The sequence below is a fragment of the Mesoplodon mirus genome (assembly GCF_964341445.2).
Source record: "Mesoplodon mirus genome assembly, chromosome: 3".
In the NCBI taxonomy this organism is placed as follows: Eukaryota; Metazoa; Chordata; class Mammalia; order Artiodactyla; family Ziphiidae; genus Mesoplodon; species Mesoplodon mirus.
The window spans coordinates 70,104,646-70,129,740 of NC_138978.1; the positions used below are offsets into that span (position 1 = coordinate 70,104,646).

The window sequence follows — 25,095 nt, forward strand, 5'->3', positions numbered from 1 at the left end:
TGCCAATAGTATCTTTCATCTGGATTCTTGTCCTAAGAATTTTGCCCTATCTTCTCTCCAAGTTTGTCACCAGCTAGTCCTTACAAATATTCTCTAGCCCAAGCAAATGAATCTGCTCATTATCCTCCAACATGCTCTGAGCTTTGTATCTTTGCTGGTACTGTTCCCCCAACTGAAATGCCCTTCCTTCTGTATCCTTGTCATATAAATCCATTCAGGCACACCCCAAGAGTCAACTCTTTGATGCAGCTGTTTCTAACAGCCCTATTTGTCTCTCCCTCCTCTGAATTTCTCAGCCATTTATTTTTCCTGTCCTGAATCTTACTTTGTTCAGACTGTTTTGGCTTTTCCTTATCCTTTACATATGATTCTGGCTGGCCAATGAGATTGGCAAGATTGGAAGCCCCTCAAGACTGTCTTACGTCTCTCTGTGCAGATTACTAGGTATATATTAGGTCTTCAACAAATATTTGTTGATGAGAATGTCAATTTTGTAAATACTTGAAGACAATACTCAAAAGCCTTCTTGCAACTACTGGAATCTGCCTGGAGCTGATTTCACACTTAGAAGGATTGTTTTCTGAGCCTCTTTCTCATAGGAGTCTTGTGAAACCTCTTGGCAGAATTAAGCACAATCCCCTCTGCCCTGGATTCAAAGACCTGTTCCTTAGGGAAGTATCCTTTTAGCTAAGAGTTTATGGGAAAGGACAGACACACACAGATCAGCATCACAGCCCTGGTAGCCCCTCTCCTGCTAAGGGCAGCTTTCTCAATCTCCCATCTTAGTAGGGCCCTTAACTTACCTCATTTCTGAAAGAACAGGTGTTGGATCACCTGTAGCTGATGCCACTTAACGAACCCCAGAAACAAAAGCAGGTGAACGCTGAGTATGCTTGCCTCAACTCACTAACTAACTGGATAAACTTGGATAAGTCACTTCCCATAGTCTCCAGGCTTTATTTCCTCCACTCTAAAATGGATGAAGAGCTCAAACATCAAAATTTGCTGACTTTTGTTTTTTTAATCAGAAGCTAGATGGATCCAAATAAAATGAAAATCACATTTTGGTAAAAAAAATAAAATTCAAGGCAAATCCACCTGATTTTTTGTAGCTCTTCATTTCATAGAGGGAAATCTATCTCAAATTCTGTCTTCTCTCTGTCTCTTTGTCTCTCTCTCTGTCTTTGTCTCTCTCTCTCTCACACACACACCCACAATTCTCTACCAAGTCAGTTTTTTCTCAGGTATCTCTTGCACACTTAGTTCTCCTCTATGTGGAAAGAGCTGCCAATGAAATAAGATATGGAAACGTGATAAGAAGGTGACCTTCTTTTAGAATGTCTTATTTCTTACACTGAAAAAATTCCAGCTAAAATGTGTAGCTAAGTTACCTTCATTAGTTTTCTTTTTTTCTCTCTTTTGTAGTACTGAGTGATTTTTTTTGAGTTAGAAATAGTGAATATAACTGGAAGTCTTTTTCTTTCATTTGTACCATCTAAAAATATTTCTATTGTTTAACAAAAATAAAACAAAAGAATCGGGCAGATCACAAACTTACACAGGTGGTCTTCGAGGGTGAGATGTGGCAGGTGGGCATCTTTAGTCTTATGTTGCTTTTCTTCTTGTGGTGACGCCCTTTTGCCATCCCTGCTGCCTTCTGACTCTTGTGCTCATCTGTCCTCTCTCCTTCCGGTACCTGCTCACACTGTTCCCTCTGTGTCTCTCTTTGTTCTTCCTCAGAGCTCTTGACTCTGCTACTTAATGCTTTTCAGTGCCATGGTTCTTTGGCACAAGCTGATTTGATCACTGTCTTTTTTTTTCCCCTCCCTTTGAAAACTTTGTCTTGTGTATCTTCTAGATTTCTGGTAATGCTTGTCATTCTTGTTAGGTTTTGTTCTTGTTTTGCTTTGATTTTTCGTTAAGTTTTTTTTTAACTCTATGAGAGAAAAAGAAAGAGATTTTATCCCCCCTCTTATTCTAGGTTTTCCCTTCTGCTGCATTTTGTACTTTGTGTATGCATTATGCCTTAAAGTCCGAAGAAATAGTCAGCAGAGCCGGTGGTGGGGTTATGGATGATTTCTACTTTCTTCATTATAGTATTCTATATTTTCTGAAATTGTTTCATAGTACCTGTGTACAAATATTTCTAGAAAGAAAAAGCAATGAAATGAGTTGCATTTTGGCAAGGAAAAATATCTTAACGAGTGCCTGACTTTGGATCTTGCTTCTAGCCCTCCATCAAACCTCCTTTTCCCTGTCTGTCTTCACCACCAGCTGTGACTACAATGGCTGGCTGATCTGGAGACAGACAGCAGTCCACGGGATTGTGGAAGTGAAACTATGGTTAGCAGGCGCCTACAAAGCTGCAAGTCATGGGTCACTTCTGTTGAATTCCCTAAGGCTAGGCGCTTGCTGCAAATTGTTCCTGATGGGAGGAAATGCAGAGAAATAGCACTGACTACCTTATGAAATCCAGCACCCTTGGTTTAACATGACAATTATTTTTGAAAACTGCTGGTGATAGCAGATAGAGGTGAGATGTGATGAGACTTATTTATTATGATAGTATCACATTGTGATTACAGAGGTTTTTTAAAAAAATCTTTTATCTATTTATTCATTCATTTATTTATTTTAGTCTTCTTACTGATTGCTCTTATTGATTACTGGGTACTCATTTAAGTTGCATGACCAATGCTGCTGCTTGCTCACTCCTCACAGATGACAACCTCAAAAAGCAAACCATGGGGCTTCCCTGGTGGCGCAGTGGTTGAGAGTCCGCCTGCCGATGCAGGGGACACAGGTTTGTGCCCCGGTCTGGGAAGATCCCACATGCCGCGGAGCGGCTGGGCCCGTGAGCCATGGCCGCTGAGCCTGCGCGTCCGGAGCCTGTGCTCCACAACGGGAGAGGCCACAGCAGTGAGAGGCCCGCGTACCGCAAGAAAAAATAAAAAGCAAACCATGGCAGGCCCCCCCAGGAACTAAGGTGGCAGGGCTCTGAGTAAGGCCCAGGCTCCCAGATTTCCTTCCAAATGATGTGATCATTAACATGGGTTAAAACCTGTCTTAGGTGGCAAGAATCAGAGACAGAGATAAGAATCTTTGGCCAGAGAGCAAGCCCATTTTTACATGCCGCTAAAATTGCCACCTCTCATTGTATACATGTGAACATAAACATGGTATTTCATGACTAGAAACTGTCATGGTCTAAGCGCTTTGGTCTATCAGGTTGTTAACCGAACATATAAGCTTCTATCCTAAGAAATAGGATAGAATAGTAGACAAATCAGCATTTCATCTATTTACATCACAAGATTTATTAAACATCTCCTACAGACTAAAAACCCCGCAACAATGAAGAACATTGGCATTTCCTTAAAGCACTTCTTCCAGTGAGGGATGCAGACATTTTAACAAATAAATGCAAAGAAAGATTATAAAAAAGTATTTTAGAAGAGGTAGCTATTTACAGGATACACTAGTGAGAGAAGTTAACATTCTGGTAAACATTTTTTATTGTCATGTAAACAAATATGTCTTTGTATGGAATTCACTGCAATTCGCTGATGTATGTGTACAACTGCACACTATGAACTGTCACTGGAAGGTGACTTTTTATTGCCATTTTATATTTTGGTAATTCATATTTAGTACTCATAGTCACTTAGCTTCTCAGTATCTCATTTTCCTTATGAGTAAAGTTGAGGTAATATTTCATGTATTTGATATTTAATAGGTTAAGGATATTAAAAATATATATCAAAGGTTGATTGAAAATATCAAGCAAGACTCTGAATCTAAAAGCATATATATATAAGATGAAAGATACTCTAACTGTTACTAGTATTAGCCTATATATGGGGAAAATAAATGATTAAATAAACATATACATATCTATGGAAGACAAATTTATGAAAAGTGTGACTAGCAAATGGTGAGAAAAATCTAGTATCTCCTTTTTCAGAAATAACAAACATTCTTATTCAGTTGCTAAAGGTTAAAGGAATTCTAAGAGGTTTGACATTCCCATGTTTGAATGTTAGATCATAGATAATGATTGTCCTGAATGCTGGGTAAATAATTGACTAAATCTAAAAATGTGAAAAGCACTGCGCTGAGGTCCTGGTAATACTTTCCCTGAATAATGTTATTTAACCAAAGCTAAAAAGACTTAACTATAAATCTCCTAAAATTAATGTTTTTTCCTTCCTGAAAAAGTAGTTTCCATAGGACTCTGGTCAGTATTTCAGTATAACTTCAAAATAATATCAGTTTTGTTGTGTTCATGGTTGTACTGGCAAATTATTTTCCATTGATGATTAAACATCGATGAATCATCATAGAGAATATCAAATGACAACAGACCTATTGCCTTATGCTTCAACCTTTTCTAAAATTCCTCAAATTGGAGTGAAAACCCAAATCTCTTTCTTTGTTTTTAAAACTCCTTTGAATGAAATTTGTAATCCAATCTCTTTTGCATTAAAGCATTTGACTGCAAAAAGTATAAATTTTCTCTGGGTCAATATGCAATTTTCTAAACTCACTTAAGCTCAGACTGCTAATAATCAAATGAAACTGAGTTCTAAGCTAGATTAAAGGACAGATGATTGAGGATGGCAGTAATTCCCCAAGGACCTGGAAGTCCATCAGCATATCACATTTGGGAAACTGTTGGTCATTAAGGCTATGGGTGGTAAATTTAAGCCTAAAGGGAAGTTGCTTTCTTTTAAAATTGAATCGATCAGTGTTACTATTGAGCTATCCTGAGTCACAGTTTTTTTCATTTAATGAGGACTGTGTAACTCTTAAGAAATCAGGGTCAACATTTCTGTTTTACCTGTTTGTGGTGCTTCAGCCATTATTTAATACATTAAATATTGGAAATAATCTCTTAACCAAACATACAGTGGGTATATAAATGTTAGGGCTTTATTCTTAATTTATTTAACAAATCCTTAGCTTTGTATTGGGCACTGTGCCAATTATTACATTAACCTCATTTAATCCTTACAATAATTTTATGAGGAAAAATATTCCTCCCCCTCCATACACACACACAAACACATACAGAGATAAGGGAATTGAAACATAAAGACCTTACGTATAATCCAAATTTATTTTCGTCTAAGATGATTTACAACATATCTGAGGATTTTTTAATTTTAAAAATTCTCCATATTTTGAAAACTGACACAACTATTGATTATGGATCACCAATTTTAGGAATTGAACCATTGCATAGTCTAGGGATTTTATCTCCAATCCCCAATCCAGGTGGCATGATGTAAAGTGGTCTCTTGCTCTGACCAGAGGTTCAGTGTGAGTGAGCTTTGCTGTGCATTCAACTGACCTATTCTTTCTATTGTCAACACAGGGTTCTGAAAGCTCCTTTTTGCCGGTAATCCCTTGCAACCTTGTGTACCCATACCAATAGAAAATGCAATACTACAAAAACGAGGAAGACATTTCCTAATCTTGTGTTAGGTTTCATATCATTGCCTCTCGGCAACCCTGTTCAATAAGATTTGCTATTGCCTGATTATTTTCACAGGTGTGCTTTCTTGATTTCCAAGGTGAATTTGTTCTCTGATAAATATATCATTTGTTTACTCTCAGTGTTCAGTGAAGTCTTTTTCTTTTTTTTAACTTGCTGAATTCCTTATTATAGAGAGGCTACATATAATTTTACATTAATAATAAGGTTAATTATTTCATTTCATTTGGAACTTTTTTCATTTTTGTATTTTCTTAATTTCTTAAAATCAGTTCTAAGAATGTCCTTGGTTAATAATAGGTTCTCAAGCAGCATTATTTTTTAAATTAATGTCCAAATATAAAGAACTGAATATTCTAAGTGTGATCAAGTCTTAATATAAACTTATTTTTGCCTAAGATAATTCATCTTCTAAAGTTTTGAACCAAACCTGGATACTAATTTTTCAAATACTGATGACCTGTGGACCATTTAGGAAGGCCTTATGGTTTTCCTTAAAAAAATGAATCATCATTGTATGATATGCTATCAAACAACATATTCTGACTTTGTAATAAATCATTTAATTGTATTTAATTCCTACAGACCTCTGACATCTTCCTTCTTAATATTCACGCATAAGATTCATAGCTATAGCCTCTGCCTTCCTTATATGAAGTAGGAAAATCTTATTATTATTCTCTCTCTTCCCCTCTCTCTCCTCCTTTTATGTCATTAAACACCCCATGCTCCAACAAAACAATATTTTAAGCTTCTCTTCTTGCCTTTATGTTTGTAAATGCCTTTCATTCCACCTGTAATTGTGGTGCCCACTTTGCCTCCTCCAAACCAACTCACCAGGCCAAATCTGGTGCTTCTTTGAGGCTCAGAAGTGGCACCTCTTCCATGAACCCTCCCTGCTCTGCCCACATGTAGGCAGAGTGATTCCTTCTTTCCTCGGGCTCTCATATTTCTTGAGTATGGGCCAGATTGTAGAACAGAGTAGCTATTTGAGTAGATGTCTTCCTGACCAGCTAGAAGTGAGCTTTCTTGAGAGCAAAGGGCAGTTTTATGCTTTTTTGTATCTGTAACACTGTGCTCAGTAAACATTAACTTGGAAATCAGTAACACAGTGATATCATGAGCTAAATGTCCCATGATTTAGTTTTTCTTCTTTGAAATAAGGACACAGTTGCTCATTGCCACACACCTTTCTTAAAGGCTGAATGGATACTGAGATGTCTTTGGAAATGTCTGAAGGATTTCTATAATAGTATAGTAACTTTTTCATAGTAATTCTCCCGTAGTAACACTTCACCTAAACTTTGGTCAACATATATTCAATGGAATATTACTCAGCCATAAAAAGGAACAAAATTGGGCCATTTGTGGAGACATGGGCAGACCTAGAGACTGTCATACAGAGTGAAGTAAGTCAGAAAGAGAAAAACAAATATTGTATATTAACGCATATATGTGGAATCTAAAAAAAATGATATAGATGATCTTATTTCCAAAGCAGAAATAGAGACACTGACATAGACAACAAATGTATGGATACCAAGGGGGAAAGGGGAGGTGGGATGAATTGGGAGATGGGGATTGACATATATACACTACTGATACTATGTATAAAATAGATAACTAATGAGAACCCATTGTATAGCACAGGGAATGCTACTACTCAGTGCTCTGTGGTGACCTAAACAGGAAGAAAATTTTAAAAAGTGGGATATATGTATATGTATAGCTGATTCACTTTGCTGTACAGCAGAAACTAACACAACATTGTAAAGCAACTATACTCCAATAAAAATTAAAAAGAAAAAACTTTGGTCAAGATAAATGATGTCCATGGAGGGCATGAAATATACATTATCTGTTTTCTTGTGACACCTAACCGGAGAAGTGAGTCCTGGAGAAATGAGGTAGTACAAAGTTTTTGCAAAATAGTTACTGTCAAAACTAAACGAAGCTGTTTTAAGAGGCTCTTAACTCTCCCTAATATGTATAGCTTAAAATAAAACCTAATGTATAGAAATGAAAAAAGGACTTTTTTAAAAAAAGGTTTGGGCTTTAAAAAGCTATGCTTTATGTTTTCAATTTCTCCTTGTATGCTTCAGGAACTCTTAAGGATTTAGGAGTGTGTAAGGCATTGGGTTATTGCTTAGGTTGAAGCATCTATTTTTACAAAAGTATACCATCTCTGAAACTTTTTATTTCCTCTCATCTACCCACGCTTATTTCTATCAGTTGCCACTATATCCATTTTTGCAACCAACTAAAGATGTAATAGCATACATGATGTTAGGGAAATCTGTAGAGAGCATAACTACATTTTTCTTTCTTGGATTCATGTAGTTGGTAACCCCTAGATAAGCACTAGTGACTACATGTAAGGTACAGTGCTAGACACTGAGAATCCAAAGGTAAACAAGAAAAGGAGCTTATAACACATCAGACTGTAACCAACACCAAAATGGCAGTATAAACAAGATCCTATACTAGAAAAGAGGACAGAATTAAATCTAACTGATCAGAAATAGCTCCTACTTACCATTAGTGTGACTGTGGACGTATTACTTAACCTCTATGTGCCTCGCTTTTCTCTTCTGTAAATAAAGATGATAATAGTACCACCTCATCGGATTTAGTGGAGATTGAATTAATGTTTATGTTGTAAGTGCTTAGAACAGTCCCTAACACCCAGTATGTACTCAATAGAATATAAATATGAATGGTTTCATGAAGGTTATTCTGAATTTTTTAGGAGGGAAGATGAGAAAGGACTTCCCAGGCAGAGGTAATAGCTTGAGGAAAAACACAGTGTCAGGAAGGTATGAAGTGTGCTGGAGAGAAGTTTGGTGTTGGTAGAACTTTCTTTTAATGGAAAATATTGAGGAGATATCCTGGGAGTGAAGTTAGGCACTAGTTGAGAAAGAGCCTTGTATGCCAGATCAAGAATTTCTGACCCTGATGTTTATATTTTCAAAAAGTGAGCTTTGGGCTTCCCTGGTGGCGCAGTGGTTGGGAGTCCGCCTGCCGATGCAGGGAACACGGGTTCGTGCCCCGGTCCGGGAAGATCCCACATGCCGCGGAGCGGCTGGGCCCGTAAGCCGTGGCCGCTGGGCCTGCGCGTCTGGGGCCTGTGCTCTGCAAACGGGAGGGGCCGCAGCGGTGAGAGGCCCGCGTACTGAAAAAAAGAAAAAAAAAAAAGTGAGCTTTGTGGCAGAAAATGATGTTTTATGAAAGGGTACCAAGGGTACCAAGGAGCCCAGTTAGGGTCATAGCTGGTTATTACAACAGCCCATATTAGAGATGATGGGGCCAGGATGGGGCCAGGCTGTCCATGGAAGGGCAGCAAGAACACGGATTAGAAAGCAGAGACTATACCAAGGGCAAAATACCCACAGGTATATCCTTTCACGTTCCCAGAAAGTAGAACTGTATTTGATAAAATCTTATTGTTCCTCATCAAATTATATTTCCGATTTTTACCTTCAGACCACCCAGGAACATTATAGCCTCATGTACTATAATTGATTAATTTTATGACTCACTGTTTAAAGTAAATGGAAATTTTAAACTTGTTTTTTATCGTGAGAGTCCTTGTCTGGCAGTAACTAGGCAGAGAAAACAAGATAAAAGACGTACTTTTTTTTCACGAGCTACTGAGTAGAAAGAGAAGCAAAAAGCAACGTGGACACCAAATCTTAAGGAAATATGAGAGAATGTGGGTTTGCTCAATCCTGAAGGTTGAACAAAGGTGTGTGGACCTATGATTATTATTTTAATGATAATAAATATTTGTTGAACACTTACTATATTGCAGGCCCTGGGCTGTGTATTTCATACATCATCTCATTCGATAGTCTCAATAACCCTATGAGGCGGGTACAATTATTAGCTTTATTTTACAGGTAAGGAAAGTGAGCCTCGGGAAGATTATGTTACTTGTCTAAGCCAGCAGGGGGAGGAACCATAGAGAAGAAAATGTGCTCAAGGTGGGATTCCAACACAGATTTAATCCTAGAGCTTGCACACGTAGCTGTCCTATTTACTAAGAGCACCCAAAAAACACTGCAGGAAACACCATGTGAAGAGCTAAACAATTTTAAATTGAGACAAATGCCAGTATCCTTCATCAAATAGGTTCTTTCTCTGGCCATGATCTCTGAGGACACACTTTGGCAGGGTAAGCTTCCCTTCGATGCCCATCTCAGTCTTCAAGCATTTTAATTTCACTAAACAGCCCTTTGATGGTGTCTCACTCATCAGTTTATTAGAACTTTTTGTCATCTCATTTATGTTCTTCCAGTGCGCTCTAAGTACTAATGTGCAGATGCATGGAGCAGGTAAGTGGTACTGAGTGGAAAGGACCTCAGGGTCAGAGGTAAGGGACTTCTAATGGAGTGACCTGGGTCAGGTGAAGAAACATCAGCTGCAGTTTCCCCTTTCAGATGAGTTGATGTCCATTCCCCTTTATAATGGAATGATTAGTCAGCTCTAAATTTGCCACCTGGAATTTATCTACAGAAATGTTCCATTCTAAACTGATTTATTCCTCCTACCTCAGTTGTCTCCTCTGCCAGTTGATGTGTACTTAGAGGCTACACATTAATATTCACATTTCTGCAAGTAAAACACAAGCACAAAGGTAAACCCGATGCCTGTCAAATAATACAGTATATTTTATAAACCCAAATAAGGGACTTTCTGATTTTGCACTCTTTTGGATTATCCACATCACTGTCTGCTTTCATTAGCATGACATAGTTCAAAGTTGACTAGATTGGTTTTACTCCATACATGTCCAAGAGGCAATCTATCTGTGTTGTGAAATAACTCACCTCAGGATTTATTGAGCAATGATGTAGACTAGGGAAAAAAAGTATGAGGTGCTTTTTTTTTTTTTTTTTCTAAATCAACCAAGAACAATTTCCTATCTTTTCTTTTTCTTCTGTTTCCAGAAGCAGATCTGTTATCTGATGGGAACCTCCAATTTGTACTCAGCTTGGCATTATTCTAATACCACCCAACAAGGGACCCGACTCAGTGGGCTTTTTGACACTACCCCTTTTAGGATCCCTCTTTTGACTTTCACCAACAGAATGTGACTGCCAATCCAAAAATGTACTTCTTTCATGGAATTTTAGACTCAAAAATTTGAGTGGAAACAACTTGGCTCTTCCTCTTTCATCAGCCTCCTGGGGAATGCAACCCTCATTTTTTCACACATAGGACTGATAAGGAAAGTCAAAATGGTCTCCTACTGTGTTTTAGATCGTTCCTTTTTCTTCTTTTCTCTTTAAATAACTGGCTTTCTATAGCTTCCTTCTGTGATTTCTGACATCGATAGTATCACAATTATGATTACTCAAGATTTCTCTTCCTTGAAGTCTCAATTTCTGAAGTCTTTAGAGCACCAACTTGGTTTTATTCCAGCACACTTACTGGTATACTTTTGAATTATAAGATCCAAGTGTCTTGGCCAGACCAAGATAAAGCCGAGCAAAGCCAAAAACAGAGCTATCATTGTTAATTCAAACAGTTTCTGGGACAGGTTAAGGCAATGTTATCCAACTTGGCCTTAAAGAGTGATGGCTCTATCAGTTCATTCAGCCTGGAATTGGGAGGGCTCTGCCTTCTGTCTGCAAGAACGTGTTGCAGAGTACAAGGCAGGACTTCTTAGAAGTCCTGACCATGGCCAGAAACTCAGGGCCCTCTGTAGTTCCTAAGCATCTCTCCCCTTCCCTAACCTACCCCCATCAAGAATCCCTAAACCAAAAAGGATCTTACTTTCTGTTTTCAATAGCTTTGGCTGAAGTGTGAAGGGGACTGTGGTTTAGATTTCTTGGCCTTGTCAAGTTTTTAAAGCACAGCCTGATGCTCCATAAAAATTATTTTATGAAGATTGAAGGAAAATGATTTGAAAATGAAGATATTATGATAGAAAATAGCCTTCTGATCTTGACTTACGCATTCCAAAGAGGTCAGGGTCCCACGCAAGAGAGATGCCAAGAGAATTATATTTCACTTAAGTGCTGTTTACTTTCACTCTCTAGGAGGTTCTATAATGGGTGCGGTTTGGCATCTTAACAACTGTGGAAAATAGTGTTTCCGATAATTTCTCAATACAAATTTTCTTTAGGTTAGTTTTACTAGAGTAGTTCATACCAATGTTTCAGGTAACTGGAATTGACTTTCTACTTCTCACAGAATCAGAAGCAAAGAAGTTGGCATCTTTCTAGAGAAGGAGGTTAGCTTTTAATTTATGCTAGACGTGGCCAACTACAGGCTTCATTGTATCTCCATCTAGAGTTTTTCCTTTCCCAGTGAGTCAACTGATAGCTTCTAGCATGACATCCAGTCTTTAGCATTCATCTCTCTAAAACTTGATCAGATTATAGATCCTTTGAGTTAGATAAAGGGATATTAGAAGATGTTTTTTCAATCTATACATTTTTATGAGTCTGGATGCTCTAAATGTATTCTTCAGTTCTCTCATACAGCTTCTACAACATTGCTTACCCACTTATTTAACAATTTTTACTCAGTACCAATTCAAGGCCATGCTCTGTGCTAGGCACACAGTCCAGTGAGAAGCAGGCAAGTTCATGAAACACTGTGGTGAAACTGGAGAAGTTTTCAGAAATCAGCTCATGAAGAGCTTCATATGCCATTCTAATCTTGAAAATAATGTTGAAAATTCCTGGCAGATAAAATTGGCAATAATGTCATAATACATTTGCATAGGACCTTTATTTTCTAAACTATTTTCTTGTTTTTGAAGTCATTGGATTTCGATGCCTACCCTGTGAAGCAAGGAAAGGGGATCTTTCTGTCTCCTGATTACAGATAAGGAAAAGGAGGCTTATCCAAGATCACTCAGCTAGTGAGAGACAGGGCAGCCATGAGGAACCAGGCTGTGGATTCTTAAATCAAAGACATTTCATCAGTCAGCCTCTGCTTATGCACTTTGAGTTCAGGGAGTGGTATTTCCACTAATGACATGTTTGCTCATGGACATGTGCTATGTTATCTGGAAGATGACTCGGTCATCTCTCTATCTTTGGCAATGCTCACCACAGTGCCTTCAACCTAGTCTGTGCTCAGTAAATGACTTTCTGTGTGATGTATTATATACTGTCTGAATTTCAAATCATATGTCTCCTTTATTTTCGTCCTTAGGAAAAAAAAATAAAACGTGAAAAAATCAGTGAGGAGAAACTAGCTGACCAACATGTGAGCAGAGATTGCTTTTTTTGATGCATTCTTCCCATTCTAAACACCTAGGGATGTCCTTACCATTGCAGGGACTATCAAGGGCATAAGATAGTGTCTGGGCTCTGGTAGGAAGTCACTAATGTTGGTCCTTCTCCACTTTCCACTGTTCCCTCTGCTCTGGAGAAATGAACAGAGGAACAACATCTGACAGGGAGCAGAGTCACAGCAAGGAGTAGTCCTGACTCTCTCTTAACCAGCTGGCGAGTCTTGGGTCCTCTGTTTATTAGACTGAAACAGGACCCAAACACACTTGGGTCCCTCCCAGTCATCCCTAGCTCAGAAGATTTTGGTTATCAAACTACAATTCTTAAGTAATAATTCTTTCGTTTCTCCATTTTGGTAATTAAAGACATAGAAAAATACCAAGCAGAGCTGCTGATTTGTCTGAAATAACCAGTATTGACTAGAGAATTGTGTTCCAAAGCAGGGAAACATGATGCTGGTAGTTAGTATGTACAGTCTTGTCATTGGTAAATCTGGAATTTCTGGTAAGCTTTGTGAGCAGTTGAAAATGGTTTTCCAACTTGGTGAGAACTTCAGAGACCATTTAAGAACCATTTAAGATGCAACTTGGGAGCATCTTCTCCAGGAAGCCTTTGACACCTTTGCTGGTCCAAGCATGTCAGAGAACCCTACACATAAAAGTATCAGTGGTGTTAGAAGTGTGGTCCCAGGCCAGTAGCATCAGCATCTCCTGGGACTGTGTTAGAAAAACGAATTCTTAGGCCCTGCCCCAGACATGTTAATCAGAAACTCTGGGTGGAACCCTGAAATCTTTGTTGAAACAAACCCTCCAGGTAATTCTGATGCATGCTCAAGTTTGAGAATCCCTGCATGCTATTGACAAACATATCATATCAAAACTGTCAGCTTATATGTGTGCCTCCATACTGGACTAGAAGTTGAGGGTAGAGACTATTCATTTTTGTATCTACAGCATATACCCACTGTGTGTGTGTCTATATGTGTCCGTGTTTTACAAAAATGGGACTATACAAAATCTACTGCTCTAGCCTACTTTTATTTTCCCCTCAACAATATATCATGAACATTCTTTCTTTTGGATACAGATGTTTTGTGATATGGATGGCTGATAACAAATCTTATATTGGTTATATCAAAAATTTTAATCCTTTGTTATTATAGGACAACATGGAGTTATTTTTTATGAAAAGAATGCATATGTATACTTAAAAGTCTGTTTAAAAATAGCAGCTCATCCACCACTCCTCATTCTTACCTCTAGTGGCAATCACTTCTCATCTTCTGATGACACTCTTTACATCCATGTTTTTAAATAACATACATATATTTCTCTGGTGTCTCAACTTTAGACATCTCCTATGAAATTCCTGGGATGGCAGTTGAGAATTTTTCTCTCTCATGTCCCCACACACATTCTACCCCCATTCTCCCAGTATAGCTTTGTCATAATTTTTAGTTAAAGCAAAAGTTCAGCGTTTAAAACTGTATAAATAATGTTTATTGCAAAGGCAAGAAATAGGCTATGCTTATGTTTCTTTTCTTGAAAAACTTTTTCCGGTGATATTAATTGCCTTGTATTTTTACTTGCATCGTTTTCTAAACAGTCCATCAGCACTGCCACGTGCACATCAGTATCTTTCCCTGAGTATTCAAACATATGTTCTCCAGGCCTCTCGCATATTTGACATTGTAGGATCCCCACATCACATTTGTTGTTGCACCTCTGGTTCTCAGATCCTTGTCTTCCTCTTTCTTGGTAAATCCCTCATTTTGCTCTAGGACATCTTCCAGGAGTTCCCTAAGAAAGGGTGAATAAGAAAGATGAGTTGTTTTGCATTTTTTTCTGAACAAGTCTTTATTCTACCCTCCTGCTGGACCAATAGTTTGTTAAGAATGGAATTTAGCTGAGAAATCCTTTCCCTAAGAATTTTGGAGGAATTGTGCCATCATTTTCCAGTTGGGAGGTCTGATACTATCTTGATTAGTTTCAGACCTTTTGCTCCTTTGTGCCTGACCTGATTTTTTATCATTAGAAATTTTAAGCAGTTTTCATCATCTCTGGAGTCATGATATTTCAATGTAATATGCTTAAGTGTGGGTCCTTTTAAATGAATTATGCTAGGCTTCAGTAAGCAGTTTGAATATGCAGATTCTGGTTTGTTCTTACACTCTGGGAAATTTTCTTCAATTATTTTTTTGATAATTTCATCTATCTATTTTTTTCAGTTCTCTTTCTGAAACTTGTTAATCTTATATTAGATATGGCTTCGTTCTCTGGTTTTCTCTCCTTTTCTTTTCTCTTTGCTTTTTTATTCTGCTTTTGAGCAGATTTACTTAAATGTATACTCTAATGATTAGGTTTTTGATATTCAGCTATTAAATTTTTCCTTTTCAAGAGTTCTTTTGCATTCTCAGTTTATTTCTGTTCCATAACAACCTGTTCTTTTTTTATGGATACAGTATCATTTTTATTTATATCATGTCATTACATTTTTTATGTTTTCTGCACATATTATATGTGCATATTATTTTTTACCATTTCCTCTTTTTCTGTTTGTTTTGATTTTTGGCTTTCATTTTGGAAGTTTTCCTCAATTTATGGCAATCTTCTGCTGCTGATTTATATTTAAGAATAAAGCAGAGAATGAAAGCTGACTGAAAGTTGTGTGTTGGGTGGAGGGTTTTGTGTTCACTGTAGCTTGGTCTTGCTGATCCAGCTTTTTTGAGGACTCTTAATTTTGTATATGTAGGTTTTACTCTAGGGAGACATACAATTTCTTCAGGAGACACCCCACTCTCCTGGAGATATAACCTTGGTTGCTAGGATGCTGAGGATCTTGCCATTCTGTGTGCATATTTGTGAGTTTTAGCTACCAGGTTTTACCCCCACTTTCCATGGTGCCACTGCTCTCTTTATTTCAGTTGCTCTAGATGAGAACTCTGCCTCCCCTCTGAGGGATGAGTAGTTCTCTAACTACTGACTTTGGAGAAATACTCCATCTCTCTTTCAGCCCAGCATTTTGCTTCGCCTTTTAGGGTACTTTGAATTCTTAGTCTAACTGTTACTATCCCTACAAATGAAAGTTGCTTAAATTTTCAGAGCTTCCTTACCACTCTCCATGAAATGCCAACCTCGCAAGGGCATTGTAAGGATTGAATGAGTTATATATGTACAAACACTTTGTGAACTAACTGCAATACATTTCTTTCTTTTTTTTTAAACATCTTTATTGGAGTATAATTGCTTTACAATGGTGTGTTAGTTTCTGCTTTATAATAAAGTGAATCAGGTATACATATACATATATCCCCATATCTCTTACCTCTTGCGTCTCCCTCCCTCTCACCCTCCCTATCCCACAAAGCACCGAGCTGATCTCCCTGTGCTATGCGGCTGCTTCCCACTAGCTATCAGTTTTACATTAGGTAGTGTATATATGTCCATGCCACTCTCTCACTTCGTCCCAGCTTCCCCTTCCCTCTCCCCATGTCCTCAAGTCCATTCTCTATGTCTGAGTCTTTATTCCTGTCCTGCCCCTATGTTCTTCAGAACCTTTTTTTTTTTTTAGATTCCATATATATGTGTTAGCATACGGTATTTGTTTTTCTCTTTCTGACTTACTTCACTCTGTATGACAGTCTCTAGGTCCATCCACCTCATTACAAATAACTCAATTTCGTTTCCTTTTATGGCTGAGTAATATTCCATTATATATATATGCCACATCTTCTTTATCCATTCATCTGTCGATGGACACTTAGGTTGCTTCCATGTCCTGGCTATTGTAAATAGAACTGCATTGAACATTGTGGTACCTGACTCTTTTTGAATTATGGTTTTCTCAAGGTATATGCCCAGTAGTGGGATTGCTGGGTTGTATGGTAGTTCTATTTTTAGTTTTTTAAGGAGCCTCCATACTGTTCTTCATAGAGGCTGTATCAATTTACATTCCCACCAACAGTGCAAGAGGGTTCCCTTTTCTCCACACCCACTCCAGCATTTATTGTTAGTAGATTTTTTGATGATGGCCATTCTAACTGGTGTGAGATGATATCTCATTGTAGTTTTGATTTGCAATTCTCTAATGATTAATGATGTTGAGCATCCTTTCATGTGTTTGTTGGCAATCTGTATATTTTCTTTGGAGAAATGTCTATGTAGGTCTTCTGCCCATTTTTGGACTGGTTTGTTTGTTTTTTTGATATTGAGCTGAATGAGCTGCTTGTGAATTTTAGAGATTAATCCTTTGTCCGTTGCTTCATTTGCAAATATTTTCTCCCATTCTGAGGGTTGCATTTTCACCTTATTTATGGTTTCTTTTGCTGTGCAAAAGCTTTTAAGTTTCATTAGGTCCCATTTGTTTATTTTTGTTTTCATTTCCATTTCTCTAGGAGGTGGGTCAAAAATGGATCTTGCTGTGATTTATGTCATAGAGTGTTCTGCCTATCTTTTCCTCTAAGAGTTTTATAGTGTCTGGCCTTACATTTAGGTCTTTAATCCATTTTGAGCTTATTTTTGTGTATGGTGTTAGGGAATGTTCTAATTTCATTCTTTTACATGTAGCTATCCAGTTTTCCCAGCACCACTTACTGAAGAGACTGTCTTTTCACCATTGTATATTCTTGCCTCCTTTATCAAAAATATGTCCGTGGGTTTATCTCTCAGCTTTCTGTTTTGTTCCATTGATCTATATTTCTGTTTTTGTGCCAGTACCATACTGTCTTGATTACTGTAGCTTTGTAGTATATTCTGAAGTCAGGGATCCTGATTCCTCCAGCTCCGTTTTTCTTTCTCAAGATTGCTTTGGTTATTTGGGGTCTTTTGTGTTTCCAGACAAATTGTGAAATATTTTGTTCTAGTTCTGTGAAAAATGCCATTGGTAGTTTGATAGTCATTGCATTGAATCTGTAGATTGCTTTGGGTAGTAGAGTCATTTTCACAATGTTGATTCTTCCAATCCAAGAACATGGTATATCTCTCCATCTGTTTGTATCATCTTTAATTTCTTTCATCAGTACCTTATAGTTTTCTGCATACAGGTCTTTTGTCTCCTTAAGTAGGTTTATTCCTAGGTATTTTATTCTTTTTGTTGCAATGGTAAATGGGAGTGTTTCCTTAATTTCACTTTCAGATTTTTCATCATTAGTGTATAAGAATGCAAGAGATTTCTGTGAATTAATTTTGTATCCTGAAACTTTACCAGATTCATTGATTAGCTCTAGTAGTTTTCTGGTCGCATCATTAGGATTCTCTATGTATAGTATCATGTCATCTGCAAACAGTGACAACTTTACTTCTTCTTTTCCAATTTGGATTCCTTTTATTTCTTTTTCTTCTCTGATTGCTGTGGCTAAAACTTCCAAAATGCAATACATTTCTGCAATAAGGTTGTGACTCCTCTGTGTGGCATTAGCTGAGACCCTCATACTTTTGCACCAGTGGGCCCAGTGCTACATTGCTGCCAATTTGTATGGTGTACTGCAGTTTACAAAGTGCTTTTATGTATTCCTGAAGGCACAGGAGAATGAACCTACCTCTTCAGTGTCTGGAAACTGGTGAGAAAATTTTTTTAAGTCTTGTATAATCTTAAAAATACACATGGATCTTGCATCTTTCTTCATAAAGTGTCTGTTTTAATATAAAAATAATGTTCTTAGATCCCTTATCATAGAAAGAAACTGACAATTCAGGATGATGTACTATGTCTGGGATTTATATACTCTTAGCATGTCAGTAAATATCACTAGGAGTGAACATACCTCTGCTTAAGTTGTATAGAAAGAACTTCTAAGCTATTAGTTCTGAGAAATTTGGTTTCTTCCCTTTCCTAGATTTTTTTAAAATAAATTTATTATCGTTATTTATTTATTTTTGACTGCATTTGGTCATCTTTGCTGCGTGCAGGCTTTTCTCTAGTTGTGGTGAGCGGGGGCTATTCTTCGTTGAGGTGCACTGGCTTCTCATTGCAGTGGCTTCTCTTGTTGTGGAGCATGGGCTCTAGGTGCGTGGGCTTAGTAGTTGTGCCTCGTGGGCTCTAGAGCACAAGCTCAGTAGTTGTGGTGCATGTGCTTATTTGCTCCATGGCATGTGGGATCTTCCTTGACTAGGGCTTGGACCCATGTCCCCTGCATTGGCAGGCGGATTCTTAACCACTGCACCACCAGGGAATTCCCCTTTCCTAGTTTTTAAACTTAGATTCAAGATGGCCTGGCAAATTAAAATAGTGTCCTTAGACAATAAGGTACCCCTGTCTAACAGAAATATGGGACTAGAATGGGATTGACTGTGGGCTGCTGGGGGGGGAGTAGCTTATTACAAGTTTGTAAACATGCTTGCTCCCTATCACTGTACAAAACAATAAAAATTGCCAGGCGAGTGGAGAAGAAAATTAGCAGTGTTTCCATATTACAGGGTAGAAAAGAGGTGACACTGCAAGCAGAAATTATAGGCTATACTCATTTAAATAAATACAGATAACAAAATATGAACTTAGTTGAATGCAAAAAGTCTATTTTATTTTCTGTGCATCCAGTATAAGGAATAGCATCCCATACTGATTATTTAAAAATGGAAACACTGGGGCTTCTCTGGTGGCGCAGTGGTTGGGAATCTGCCTGCCGATGCAGGGGATGTGGGTTCAAGCCCTGGGTCCGGGAAGATCCCACATGCCACGGAGCGACTAAGCCCGTGAGCCACGGAACAACTGGGCCCGTGAGCCACAACTACTGAGCCTGTGTTGCACAGCTGCTGAAGCCTGTGCGCCTAGAGCCCGTGCTCCGCAACAAGAGAAGCCACAGCAATGAGAAGCCCACACACGACAAGGAAGAGTAACCCCCACACACCACAAGGAAGAGTAACCCCCGCTCACCACAACTAGAGAAAGCCCGAGTGCAGCAACGAAGACCCAATGCAGGCAAAAATAAATAAATTAATTAAAAAAAAAAATGGAAACACTGACTACTTCTATGAGATGTTTTAACATGTGCATTTAGCGTTTAACAGTGCTGTGGGATAGTTCTCATAAGTGTCTCCCTTCCTTAATCTCCGTCATTCCCTGACTCCCAGCCATCCTAAGTAAATATCCAAATTAAGTGAAAACCATGTTCATGCTTAGCAAACACAGTTTTTTGGTTTTTTTATTGAAGTACAGTTCATTTACAATAATCTCTTAGTTTCAGGTATACAGCAAAGTTATTCAGTTATATATATTTTCCAGATTATTTTCATTATAGGTTATTACGAGATATTCAGTATAATTCCTTGTGTTATACATAAATCCTTTTTATCTACTTTACATATAGTAGTTTGTATCTGTTATTCCCATACTCCTATTTTATCCCTCCTACCACCCTCCCTTTCCCTTTTGGTAACCATAAGTTTAGTTTCTATGTCTATAAGTCTATTTCTGTTTTGTATGTAGATTCATTGTATTATTTTATAGAGTCTACGTATAAGTAATATCATATAATATTTGTCTTTCTCTGTCTGACTCCCTTCACTTAGTATATTGTCTAGGTCCATCCATGAGGCTGCAAATGGCAATGTTTCATTCTTGTTTACAGCTGAGTAATATTCCATTATATATATATATATATATATATATTCCATTATATATATATATATATATTCCATTATATGTATATGTATATATATATATATATATATATATATGGCATCTTCTTAAACCACTCATCTGTTGATGGGTTGTTTCCATGTCTAGAGTACTGTAAGTAGTGGTGCTATGAACATTGGGATGCATGTATCTTTTCAAATTGGTTTTCATCTTTTCTGGATATATACCCAGGAATGGGATTGCTGGATCATATAGTAGGTCTATTTTTAGTTTTTTTAAGGAATCTCCATACTGTTCTCCATAGTGGCTGTACCAATTTACATTCTCACCAACAGTGCAGGAGGGTTCCCTGTTCTCCACACCCTTCCCAGCATTTATTATTTGTAGACTTTTGGATGATGGCCATTCTGACCAGTGTGAGTTCATACCTCATTGTGGTTTTGATTTGTATTTCTCTATTAATTTGTGGTGTTGAGCATCTTTTTGTGTGCCTATTGGCCATCTGTATTTCTTCTTTGGAGAAATGTCTATTTAGGTCTTCTGCCCATTTTTTTGATTGCGTTGGGTTTTTGTTTTTGTTTTTCCTTTGATATTGAGTTGTATGAGCTGTTCGTGTATTTTGGAAATTAAGCCCTTTTTGGTTGCATCGTTTGCAGATATTTTTTCCTGTTTTGTAGGTTGTCTTTTCATTTTGTTGATGGTTTCCTTTGCCGTGCAAAAGCTTTTAAGTTTGGTTAGGTCCCGTTTGTTTATTTTTAGCAAACACAGATTTGATGCAGAGTCTCTAGATCTTTTCAAACGTGTTGATGCCCTTAAGCACTTCCCTCAATTCTATATAGAACTTCTGGAGCTGCCATTGTGTGCTTGTGTGTCTATTAAAACACACATAATATAAAAGTTACCATTTTAACCATTTAAAGTGTATAATTCAGTGATGTTTAGTACATTTACAATGTGCAGCCATCACTACTATCTAGTGTCAGATCGTTTGCATCCCACAAAAGGAAAAGCTATACCAATTAAGCAGTTACTCCCTATTAGCCCCTGACATTCACTCATTAATCTGCTTTCTGTCTCTATGAATTTGCTTATTCTGGATATTTTATATAAATGGAATCATACAATATGTGGTCTTCTGTATTTGACTTCTTTCACTTAGCATGGTATGTTCAAGGTTTGTCCATGTTTTAGCATGTGTCAGTACTTTATTCCTTTATATGGTGGAATAATATTCCATTGTCTGGATATACCACATTTTATTAATCCATTCATCAGTTGATGAACATTTGAATTGTTTCTACCTTTTGGTTATTGTGAATAGTGATGCTGTGAATATTCTTGTACAAGTCTTTGTTTGAACACTAGTTTTCAATTCTTTTAAGTATATACCTTAGAGTGGAATTGTTGCATCTTATGATGATTCTATGTTTAACTTATTGAGGAATTGCCAAATGGTTTTATACCATAACTGCACTATTTTACATTTCTTCTAGCAGTATATGAGGGTTTCAATTTCTCTATATCCATGCCAATACTTGTTATTTTTTTCTTTCTTTTTTTTAATAGCTATCATAATCCATGTGAGTTGGCATCTTGTTGTGGTTTTGGTTTGCATTCCCATAATGACTAGTGAGATTGAGCATATTTTCATGTGCTTCTTGGCCATTTACATATCTTCTTTGGAGACATGTCAAATCTTTTGCCAATTTTAAAAATTAGGTTGCCTTTGTGCCGTGAAGTTGTAAGCATAAAACTTGAGACAAAATGGAAGCTACTTGTGGTTATTTTATTAGAAATTATACCACTTGGAAAAGTCTCAAGGATAAATTTTGCTAAGTTCTTTGTCCACTATTCAGTAAGAAGTCCCTTTCTCATTTCTTTCCCTTTGATCATTGGTCCCCTGGCTCCATCTGTCAAGAAATAAGGCAATCTTTGATTCCAGCAAATAAATGACACACTGCAAAACCAAGCCCCACTATTGCACCTAAAGTTTCATCCCTGTGGGTTTCCAGGAGTCGGCATTGCCTTCAAAGACAATTGTTAAATGGCCCTGGCTTCATTCTTCTTCATTTGCATTAGCAACTGCTATAAGCAGTAACAAGATAATAACCCAAACCAGCATCCTGTTATCGTTCATTTATTTGATTTAATACATAGAGATGTAGTCTCTTAAAGAGCATTTACTTTTCGTCTTCACATCATCAAAATCATTCTCAATGGAAACATTTAGCCTGATAATGGGGATGAATTCCTTTTTAGATCCAGTGAATAGGCTGGGGACTCAGAATTTCTAATTTTGTTTAAGCATTTTGGGTAAATGGATAGGAGAAGGAATGGTAGTAGATTTTACCATGGTTTGGTTAGGCTTCTGTAGTCAGGTGAGGAGGAGTAATGTTTGTGACCATTTTATTTGAATATCTTATTTATTAAAGTAAGATCAGAACATAAAAAAATATAACTTAGGAAAGATGGAAGTGGAAATTGAATCTTTGCCATCAAGATTGGTCATTGTCTTATTTAATCTGTCTCTGTTTTTTTCTTCTTATCTATAAAATTGTTCTTCACCCCATATCTGCTGGTAGTTCATATTCTCCATAGACGCCTCTAACTATGCAAGACACATAGTGATCAACGATCAGTTATCATTTGAATCTTAGTTCAATTTAATGAGCTGTGCTTTATACTTAAGTTGTCTCTCCCCTGGTGGTTGCCCATGGCAGACTTTGGAGTTTGATAGCTCTTCACTCCTTATTTTACATTTCATCTCTAAGTAATTATACCCTGTGCTCTTAAGCCTCAAAAGCATCAACATGTTTAAAATTACCAATTAAACTCTTCAGATAACAGTATTAAAACTTTAGGTAAAGATACTCAGGACCAATGATGCTTCATGCTGGAGCCTTTATTCTACATCTTTCTTCTCTAAAGACTTCAGGCCATGGTCTCCCTCTCGGCATGAACAACTGCCATGCTTGTACAAGTTCAGGGGACCCAGCCTCAAAAAGTACAGTCATTCAGGATATCATTTTGCAAGGGAGCTCTTGCCACCATCTTTGAGGGAGAAAGCAGAATGATGATCTTGATGTTGACAGTGGTAGTGATAGTAGCAGCGAGCATGCGTTGGCCTTCTGGTACAGTGCTAAGCTCCTTATTCTACATCATCCTACTTAATCCTTATCACAACTTCACTAGGTGGGTATCATTACCTTTTCATTTTACAGATGGAAAGACTGAGGCTCAGAAGGCTGTTCAAGGTCACTCAAGTAGTAAAAGGCAGAATAAGTATTGAGACGTTGGTTATTTTCATTTTACAGATGGAAAGACTGAGGCTCAGAAGGCTGTTCAAGGTCACTCAAGTAGTAAAAGGCAGAATAAGTATTGAGACATTGGTTACCCTGACTGAAGCCCTGAAAAGGCAAGCTGGGGAGGTTCTTGAAGGTACCTAGCATGTCTTTAGCATGGCCTCCTGTGGGAAGTGTACCTGACTCTCCCAGTCCAGCTGATCACAGGGCCTCCTGTTTCCTCAGCATTCTGTACATCTAAAGCAGCTAATGTCATCCGTGTAATAATTATTCCCACACTTGTCTCCATCTTCCCAGATTGTGAACTGCTGGAGAGCATAGGTGCTGTGTTTTTTATCTCTCTATATTTAGGACACAACACAGAGAAGGAACTCAAAATCTGTGGAATGAGTGGTTGAATTAATGGGAAAAAAATGTGTGTGTGAGTGAACTAATAGGTTATAGGTTATTTCCTGGTCTTTCTCCCAACTCTTCATATAAAATGGGCCCAGCCATCGCCATAGGTCCCTGGATAAATGATCCTGTTGTTTTTCTCTTTAGTTTCTCCAGTCCCCATTATTTCTTTTTTAGGCTGCACAATTGGCAGTTATATATAAGCTAAGCCAAATCAAACCTTTTAGAATTGTTAATCTCTATCCATTAGTGGGTCTTGAAATTAATTTAGTGGGTAGTAGTCAGCATTTTTTAAAGAAATAAACAGACCAGAAAGGAATACAACTTATCAGCATGCATGGCACATAGAAAGACACAGTATTTGTTTCAGATGGATGGATAAATAGAAGAGTCACGTGTATCAATAGCACTTTTTAAATATCATACATTAAGGCATGTTTTAAGTAGAGTAAATGCCATACTGGCATTTAGGAAAGTGTATTTCAAAATGTTTGACCACTATCTACACTAAGAAAAACATTTTATGTTGTTATTTAGTATATATCTGAGTGTGTGCTAGATTGCTATGTGGAGTATATTGCTTACTGTTTGAAATACACCATCCTAAATGACATCCCAATGTGTGACCTGTGACCCAACGTCACTTGTCCTGCTTAAACAGTTCCTAAAGTTTTACATTTAGTCAGCTTTTGTAAAAATTATGGCCAAGATTTAGGAATTTTTCTCCTAGTACAATTATTTTAACATTTTCTGATCAAAAATAAAAATACCACAGAGAATTTTCATAGGAAAAACATAGAAAGTTTTTAAAAATTTAATAGCGGAAGCTTAACTTTAAAATTCACAGGATTATTTCATTTTTGTACTCTTCTTTAAACTTGCTCCTCCAAATGTTAACCTAAAAGCACTGCTACTTTAGGTAAATTGTGGGGATCCATTTGTATCAGTCAATAGCATTAATATAGGATTTAAACTTCAACTTGCTGTGAGGGAGCCAAACTTTGCTATGGAATGCATTCATGTGCAGAGCTGCCTTGCACAGCTCGTTGGAGATAAGACAGTTTTGACTTCACATGCC

The 25,095-nt window shown here is 37.5% G+C and overlaps 1 protein-coding gene across 2 annotated transcripts in view; it reads left to right on the top strand.

Moving 5' to 3' along the window:
* ST6GALNAC3 (ST6 N-acetylgalactosaminide alpha-2,6-sialyltransferase 3) overlaps positions 1-25,095 on the top strand; it is a 581,164-nt gene that overhangs the window by 377,092 nt on the left and 178,977 nt on the right. The window lies entirely within an intron of this gene.